Source organism: Rutidosis leptorrhynchoides, chromosome 1 (assembly GCF_046630445.1).
Source record: "Rutidosis leptorrhynchoides isolate AG116_Rl617_1_P2 chromosome 1, CSIRO_AGI_Rlap_v1, whole genome shotgun sequence".
NCBI lineage: Eukaryota > Viridiplantae > Streptophyta > Magnoliopsida > Asterales > Asteraceae > Rutidosis > Rutidosis leptorrhynchoides.
In genome coordinates this window covers 689,876,636-689,886,031 of record NC_092333.1, presented here as the reverse complement: position 1 = coordinate 689,886,031, position 9,396 = coordinate 689,876,636, and the positions used below count along the sequence as shown (strand labels likewise).

The 9,396-nt window shown below is 36.1% G+C and overlaps 1 non-coding gene across 1 annotated transcript; it reads left to right on the top strand.

Moving 5' to 3' along the window:
* The first annotated feature begins 5,112 nt into the window (after nucleotides 1-5,112).
* Nucleotides 5,113-5,219, top strand: LOC139886719 (small nucleolar RNA R71). Its single transcript, XR_011772591.1, has one exon. It is a non-coding gene; the product is annotated as a small nucleolar RNA R71 (small nucleolar RNA).
* The last annotated feature ends 4,177 nt before the right edge of the window (nucleotides 5,220-9,396 follow it).

The window sequence follows — 9,396 nt, the reverse complement described above, 5'->3', positions numbered from 1 at the left end:
TTAATATTGATTTGATTAAATTGATTTTCAAGCCAAGATTGGTCATACACGCCTGGGACACTACTCCCCGCACCTTGTGCTCTGCTACTTGCTCCAAGATTACCCGTTTCATACTCACGTCTCACCCTTTCTTCTTCTTCCTCCTCATTTTCCCCGATGTTGTTTAGATCAAACCATCTCCTCATAATGTTGTTCATGTCCCTTTTCAGAATCTTACCTCCTTTGAAATCAGCATACCCGAATCTAGCCATCTCATTGGTCGTGTACCCTGAGATGTCAATTCCCAATTGCCTTGCTATCCTTTTCACAAATACACCACCCACCGTGCCCTTCTTCCCTTTTATCCCAGTTTTATCGAAAAGATAGTCAGCAATCACATGGGGGACATGGACATGTTTCTTATTGGAAATTCGGTCAGTGAGCCAAATGTCCAAATATGACATTTTCTCATTGCTATGCAATTGGTAGTTGATCGTGTTCGTAATGAATCGGGCTATGATCCGAAGTTCTGTGTCTTTTGCAACAGTTTTACCCGGGCTAAAAATTCCATCGCTTATTTGGTGCCAGGCCACAGGATAGTTAAACTCTTGAGGGTTGGTATTGGGGATTTTGCAAGACAAGAGGTAATCCCAAAGGGCATCAGTGTTATTTCTAAATTCGGTGTAAATTCTCAGGGCTCTAATAAGTTAGAGTATGATCATTTTTCTTTGTTGCCCGCCCAAGTAAAAGGTCATGTACTCTTGGTCAGTGATTGTTTCTACCCTAAAGTTTACAATCAAGGTGGAAGTGAACTCTAAGGTCGGTACAGTGTAAATAGGCTCATTAAATATGAAAATTGGAACCCAAGGGTTGATTGATAAGTTCCCATATGTAGTTGCAAAAAGACCCTCAACCCCAGCAGTCCTACCGGCTTCATCAAGAAGAGATCAGTCAAAGTATTTCCCAGGGTAGAAGTGGTCCTTGAGCCTAAGCTCTAAGCCTGCTCTAAAACATGGGTTCAGCAAAACCTGTTGTAAACACGGGTCCGTTGAGAGTCTCCGGATATCCTCCGGGATTGTTGGCACTTCATCATCCTCAACCTCTTGTTGAGCTGCATGGCGTTTACCCCTACCCTTGATTTCGATACTCTTTTAGTGTTTACCATGTGATCTCGTGGGTTTGTTAGTCTACAAGACAAGACAACAAGAGAAAAACATTGTGGAGAGGTAAAAGTTAGCACATAAACAATTTTGCTTTCAAATTCCAATCATTATTTCAAAGTTGATTTTAAAAATTTCACAATTAGTTTCATCATGTAAAACATGTGCGTGTATATCATACGTGAATAAAACAATTGCATTTAGACATGGTCAAATGTGAAATCAAACAAAGACAAACCACTTAGTGAAATTTTAAACTTTACACAAAGTTGCAACATTTAGCTCATGCAATTAATTGTCAATCATATGTAGTATCATAAGCTAAACATGCATTATACTCTATCATTAAGCTCATCTTGGTCAAACATGGTCAACATGAACCAATTGCAAAAAGTCAACCCTAGTCAAAGCCTAATTAGTTCAAAATTTGACTAAGACAAGAGTATTTATCAAATTATATCAATTCTTCATGTTATAACATAAATATACCGCAAACAAGCACATTATCATTAATCACACGCTCAAATTGGTCAAATCCATTCAAAACCCTAGCTTATGAACCCTAATTTTCAATTTCAAATCATACAAGCATGAAAGATGGATTCAAAGCAAGATAATCATGGTAGACTAACAATTAAGCATCAACAATAACAATTAACACTCCAATTTAGCTCAAAATAAAAAACCCCTAAATTGGATGAACCCTAGAATTTCAAAGTTGAAATCGACGTAACTAAGAATGCATATCATGTTAATAAACATCAATGTAGTCTAGATTCATCAACAATTCGACCATTAACATCATAAATCAAGCATAATCTACGAATTAAGCATAGGGAAAAAATGGTAAAAATCAACCAAATCAGGTTAAAGAATGAATTAAAATGATAGATTCTTACTTTTCCCATGCTAGATGATGAAAATTTGCAAGAAAAATGAGGAAATTTGAAGCTTAGGGTCGATTTAGGTTGATTAGGGTTAGAGTAGCGCCGCTATTAGAGAGAAAATTGAAGTTGGGTGTGAAAAAATGAGGTTTTGTTCGTGCAGAATTCTTAAGTAGCCGATGCAAAAGCGCCGCTTTTCAAACAGGAGCGTCGCTCCTGACAAAACAGAGGCGTCGCTTTTGAAAGAAAAGCGTCGCTCTAGGCGAACTAAAGGAGCCGCTTTTGAACACAAAAGCGCCATTCTTGGCTTCCATCCATTTTTGGTACAAAATCACAGGTTAAAGTGTCGCTCTTGTAGCAGAAGCGTCGCTCTTGGAAGTGAAAAGCGCCGCTCCTAGGACAAAAGCGCCGCTTTTGTACCTGATTGCAGTTGTTTCCAATTTTTAATCCTATTTTTGACGTTTTCCGGTTTTACCCATATGCATGCAATGCAAAAACATAAAAAAATGCAACTAAGAAAAGGAATATCATACAATTCTAAATGGAATGCAATTAAAAGAAATTATATACATAATTGTGGAAAGTTTTTAACGAGTCTATCACCCGACTCCCATCCTCTTGAGATTTCAACTAATCCCGGGGTGGTAAACTTCCCTTCCCTTTGAGCTAAGGGAAACATTTTCATTACCGTCACCACTTAGCATTGACATTAACCAATCATTCATTACCTTATTTTCATTGATTAACTCCTTAAGTTTGACTTTCTCATGTTTTGACAAGTTTGACACTAGGTGTTATCTCAAGTGTTCATCCTTTTTGGATGAAGCCCGATGCACCCACCCAAATAACTTTCGCATAGACTTGTCAACAACGTCATTTTGATTTTTAGCTTTACCTTGAATTCCTTTGGTTAATCCCCCACTACCTTTAGTTGGTGAACCAACTTGCCTTGTGCTTGTGATGCATTGCACACTAGCAACAACTTGTGGTGTGGTCAATGGCATTGATGGTGTTTTAACACGTTTGGTTTTTATGCTCATGCATTTCCTTTTATCCCGAAGAGTAAATTTCCCGGTTCTAAAGTCAAAGAAAGAGCCCGCAGTTTCCAAGAATAGCCTTCCCAAAACAAGGGGCACAACCGGGTCTTCCTTTATATCAACAATAACAAAGTCAATGGGAAATTTCATGTCCCCCACCTTAACAATTAAGTCTTCGGCGATCCCCATACTAGAGTTAATTGATTGATCAATTAATTTAACTCCCATTATAGTGGGTGAAAGGTCACCTAGGCCTAGCCTTTTGTAAACGGAGTAGGGCATGAAGTTGATACTTGCCCCCAAATCGGCTAAAGATGTGAGCATCTCCGAACCGTTTACATTGCATGGGATAAGGAAAGGTCTGGGATCACCCATTTTTTATGGTAGGTTACATTTCATTAAAATTCCATCACACTCCTTTTTCAAGAAAGCGGTGGATGCTTGCTCAACATCTCCCTTTTTGGCCATGAGTGTCTTTAAATTTTTTCTGTAGTTGGGCATATTCTCAAGCACCTCCGCCAAGGGGAGTTTAACATAAATATTTTCGTTGTCAGTTAAGGTTGACTTACAATCCACATCATTTAGATGTGTAGGAGGTAATGATTGAGGATGTGAGACCGGTGTCTCATTTTTCTCCTTAGTTGATGTAGCAAGAACCACGACCTCGTTCTTTTGTGCCTTTGTATTCAATAAAGTTTCGACCTTTTGCTCTTTAACAACCTTTCCTAATTGAATTTGCTCAAAATCACCCTTTAACTCCTTGCATGTCGACTCAGTAGCCTCCATGGACATTACACTTTTAACTTGGTAGGGAATGAATGTTGCATCGTCCAAATCTTCTGAAACTTGAATACCCCATAATCGATAGTATCAATTTCTAACGCTTCATCAAAATCAAACTTGTCTCCTTAAATGTCGAACTTGAAAACTTGAGGATATTCGGATTGATCCTCTTCGGTTGAATCAATCGAGTTCACTTGAGCATAAGTGTTGGTGGGATTTGATGAACTCGCTTGATTTTGGGTTGGATTGGTAGTGTTGCTCTCGATAGGAATAACTCTCGTGTTATTTTGGTGGTTTTGTTGGTTGTTTCGGTTGTTGTTGTAATTATTTGGGTTAACTTGAGTGTTTGAAGGTAAAGTTCCATGTGGTCTTTCGGCAACTTGATTTGAAATTCTTCCAACAGTGCTCTCAAGATTTTGAAATGAGGCTTGTTGGTTTCGGAGTTGTTGCTTCAAGAGATCATTCTCTTTCATTAGAAAAGCTTCGGTTGATTCTACCTTCTTGATGTAGCTTTGCATGATTTCTTCTAAGCTCTTCGAAGGTTGGGATTGTTGATTGTTTTGTTGAGGTTGTTGATTGTAATCTTGGTTATTTTGTGATTGACTATAACCTTGGTTGTTTTGATAATTTGATTTGGCTTGATTGTTGTAAGGTTGATTTTTGTAAGGTTGTTGGTTTGGGTATTGGAAATTGTTGTTTCGGTTTTGGTTATAGTTGTTGTAACCTTGATTTCGGTGTTGGTTTGTGAATCCGGGTGGTGTATTGGTTTGGTTGTTGAATGATACTTATTTTTGATTAAGATTGTAGTAGCTTTGTTAGATGTTCCTCCCCGTTGGTAGTTTTGATTACTCACGTAGTTCACATGAGAATCCGAATTCATGGGAATATCATCTAGATCAACATGATTGCATTGAGTAATTTGAGGACAATTCTTCGTGAGATGTGGACCCTCGCATCGTTGACAACCTACTTGTATTGCAACTACCGTTTGTTGAATCTTCTTCAATTCTTTCCCAAATGTTTGAAATTGATTGTTCAGGCTTGCAAGCGTCACTTTCCCATTATCACTCTCGACTTGTGCTACACTTTTCCTTGTCAAATCTCGCAGTGAAGGTGGCCATTCATACGTGTTGACCGAGATGTCTTCTAACATAATTTGCCGCATTTGATGATTTGTACATAAACACCCCACCGGATGAAGAATCAAGATATTGCTTCATAAAAGTATTACAACCTCGATAGAATGTGTTGATATACTCCTTTTTCGTCAAACCATGCAGTGGGCAAGCTCTTAGTAGCTTCTTGAATCGAACCCATGCATCATACAAACTCTCGTCACCCCATTGTGTGAACCCATTAATCTCCATTCTAAGTCGCTCTATTTTTGACGGTGGAAAGAAATGATTGATAAACTCGTTTGTTAATTCTTGAAAAGACCTTATGGAATCGGATGGTAAACTTCGCATCCAAGCTTTTGCGTCTCCTTGAAGTGTGAAGAAGAATGCCCTTAGCTTAAAAGCGTCATCGGTGACATTTTTGGTTTTGTAAATATCACAAAGATCATTAAAGTGTTGAATATGTTCGAACGGATTCTCATCTATCAACCCATGAAAGTATGTATCCTTGATCAACGTGAAAAAGTTACCCTCGATCTTCCAATCATCCGCTTCAATTGGTGGTTTTGTAATAACCGGTGCTATCATTGTTGGTGCAACTAATCTAGCGTTCCACATTGGTGTGTCGTTTGGATCATTCAATAATTCTTGATTAACCGGAGGACCATTAGGATTACCCTCTTCATCGAGAATCGGATTACTGTTTGGATCCATCTCTTCTAAACAAAATGGCAAAGCTTCGAAATTCTTTCTTAATACCCTTTCTTCTCTATTATTATAAACCCCGTGCATGTGTCTTTCCGGATCGAAGAATGGATGTGTGAACTCTTGATCCTTGTGAGACCTTGTTTTCATACACCAAAGGCACCTATCCTTCAATCACAACATAAACACAAGCGGTTTTCCAAATGAAAATAATAATATAATATGCGAAAAGTAACTTTTGTAAGGGTAAACCCCTACGAAAGGATCGAACAATTACAAGTTTAAACCAAATAACAAACTAGGCTAACCGCATCCCCGACAGCGGCGCCAAGAAAGTGTGATGCGTTCGTACGATATACATCTTTTACCCTCTAAATTTATATTTAATTCAAACACTACAATCAAGCACACATAACTAACGAGCACTTAGAACCTGGTTATTATAGCACTTTAATGTAAGTATTCTTATCAAATTCTTCCCAAGGGAAGCGGTGTAAGTCGGATATTTGAAACTATCAATTGTCCTAGGGTTTGTTTGATTGGGGAGGTTCCGATTGATATCAACTAACAACTAAAACTTGCACAATTAAACAAACCTAAATTTATCAATTAAACTAGTAACAAGAAATAAGTAGTGAAGTATTAAGACTTAAAGCAAATTAACTAAGACGTGTACACTTATCTAATCCTCTCTATGTTTGGCTTGCCCCGTTTTGCCTATTTTGCTATCTCATTAGTTGTTGAACTATTAGATATTTAGCATCACTACTAAACCTCAAATCAAATGATACTCCGCGAATTCACCTAAGCTTTATATCCTAGGATCGAGTTAAGCATGATTTGGTCATTGAGATTGAGCTTGCGTTGAAATCACTTAAAACCCCCAACTATCGAAATCACTTAAGATAATCAGCATTACTATGTTGACTAGAGGCCAATTGAAAACCAACCTAGATCAAGAACATAATCACTTGCAATTCCTAAGCTAGTTGTCTAGATCCCCAAGGTGTTGAAGCACATATTGATTCACTTATTAAATCACTAAAAGAGCTACACAACACATGTAATCAAAGTCAAGCCTAAAACAAACTCATAGCAATGGATCTTTAGCTAACTCAACAACACATGATCATGTAATTCATTCAAACAACAATAATCAATTGATTTGGGGCAAACACTAGCATTAAAGATTCATATGTAAGCAAACACAAAAGATTTAGCCAATCATAGCTAAAATTAAACTAATAATAAGCATATAAATGTAAATCATCATCATCTTCAAGTTATTACAAGTAATCAATGCAAAATATGAAAAGTAAAGTGAAGATTACAACCCAAAATGTAAAGAAGATGAAGATCTAAGCTAAACAATGATGAATCTTGAGCTAGCTTCCTTGAATCCACCCTTAAACACCAATGGATGATGAAATTAGGATTTTGTATGTGAAATTCGGACCTTAAGCAGCTGCTCTCTAAAGATGCATATGAAAAATGACCTAATCTCGTTCCTTTTATAGTGCTGAAAATCTAGGCTGAAACAGCGACATGAGCGCCACTTTTGGACAGGAGCGGTGCTTTTGACTTTAATGAAGAGCGACGCTTTTGATCAGGAACGCTGCTTTTAGCTCTAAACAGGGACGACACTTTTATTGAGAAGCGACGCTTTTGGCTGAATAGGAGCGACGCTTTTCATTGTAGGAACGACGCTTTTGCTCACTAGAGGAAAATGGAGCTGAAATGTGCATGAGAACGTCGCCTTTTCAGTTGATGCGGCGCTTTTGGCTCATAGGAGCAGCGCTCTTGATGCTGATTCTGCACTTTTCCATTTCCTTAGCCAATTTTGACCAAGATTTGGTCAATTTTACACCAAATCAACTCCTTAGCCCTTAATTTACTATTTAGCTCAATAGCACACAAAATAGGCTCCAAGATAGTCATAAGCCGAGCAAAGTGAGGTAGATATCGCGAAATAAAACACATATAAATGGAGCGATATCAGCTAGCAACCCCCAAACCACCGACATCAATTTGATTTAAGATTACTCTTCATTTTATCCAATGAATTTTTCGAAGATCTTCATTACCGCCCTAAAAGAGATTTGCACGCAAAGACTCGAGTTTATTTATAAGTTTTGTCGGGGCTTTGAATAAGGACATATAGTACGCACCGATTGCTCCTAACACCGATTAAGTTATTATATTAGTTATTATATTAAGTTAGAAGTTATATTTTAACCCCTCAAAGTTACATTTCATACCCTTTAATAGTTACAATTTCTACCCTTTATCTCTCTACATCAATTATCCATATTAAAAACGACATTTTTATTAAATTATTGAGGAATGAAACGAAATGATTGAAGCATACGTTACACCATTTATATCGCATGAATAGCAAAGGCGTTGAAAGTCAATGTGGTAAAAGAGCACTGCCCAAAAATGACCTAGTAGGGAGTGGGTTTACAATAAAATGGGAGAGTGTGTTGGAATCCAACAGATGAAGCAACGTGAGTTGCTTTGTCTTTAATGATTTTATATTAATCTAAAAATATTATTTTTATTCATTTTTAATACTAACCAAACTATATTTAACACATCATCACCAATAACCCACACCCCTACCCACTATAAATGGTCTTAGCGTGATATCAATTTAATGTACTTTTTAATTTATTAAGTTTAAATCTTTGAGAATGATATCATAAACAACAATAAAAGTATACTTCACATATTTTAATTAATCCTAAATTAAATTAAATTTCGCTTCGATTTCAATTAAAATTTAAAAAAATATGAAAAATTAATCAAAAATATTACTAGTCAACATATATAAAGCTGTTGAATATGCATGATTATACATACAAATTGCACCAAGAATAATTATCTATTAAAATGTTTCTTAACTAAATTCAAGTTCATAAATTACGAAACACTTAATACACAAAAACTTTGAAATTCAAACAAAAAATATACCTCGTATATTTCACCAATATATATATATATATATATATATATATATATATATATATATATATATATATATATATATATATATATATATATATATATATATATATATATATATATACTTTTAATAGCTTAACGAGATTAGAAACTTGATTTAGAAGTTACTGCTTGAAACATAAAATTGAGCCATTATAAACGTTGTTGGTGCATATTAGTCCCCGAGTTCATTATGATCTCGTTGAAATGCTTTAACGTTTAACTTTCTCTGTTGAAATGCAACCGCACGGTTGCACACGCTGTGTGTATATAATGGGTATTACGAGTTCATTGTTAAGGTTACGAATCCTAACCTATTCTACACGTACAATACGATACCCAGGTGTTCTAGCATTCATCTAAGTCGATCTTTAACATAACTAAGCCGATTTATTCATTAAGATCAAAGGTCATTAGGGTATTTTGAGTATAAAACCTAATAACGAGATTTTCCGCACTCATTATTGAATCTAAGATCGTTTAATCATGTTTACACGTACAAGTGGTATCAGAGCTTGTGTGATTGATTAAACATTTAGTTTTTGTCAAAATTCGTTTAGAGATTGTGTTTTTAGTGTTTTTGTCAAAAACCCACTTAAAATCATAATTTTTACATGTTGATTCGTGTTTTTGATAAGTTAAAGTGTTAATCTGGTCGATAACTATATTTTTGACGTAAAACAAACAGTAATTTTGCTCCAGATTGAGTGCTAGATCAATCCAAACCATA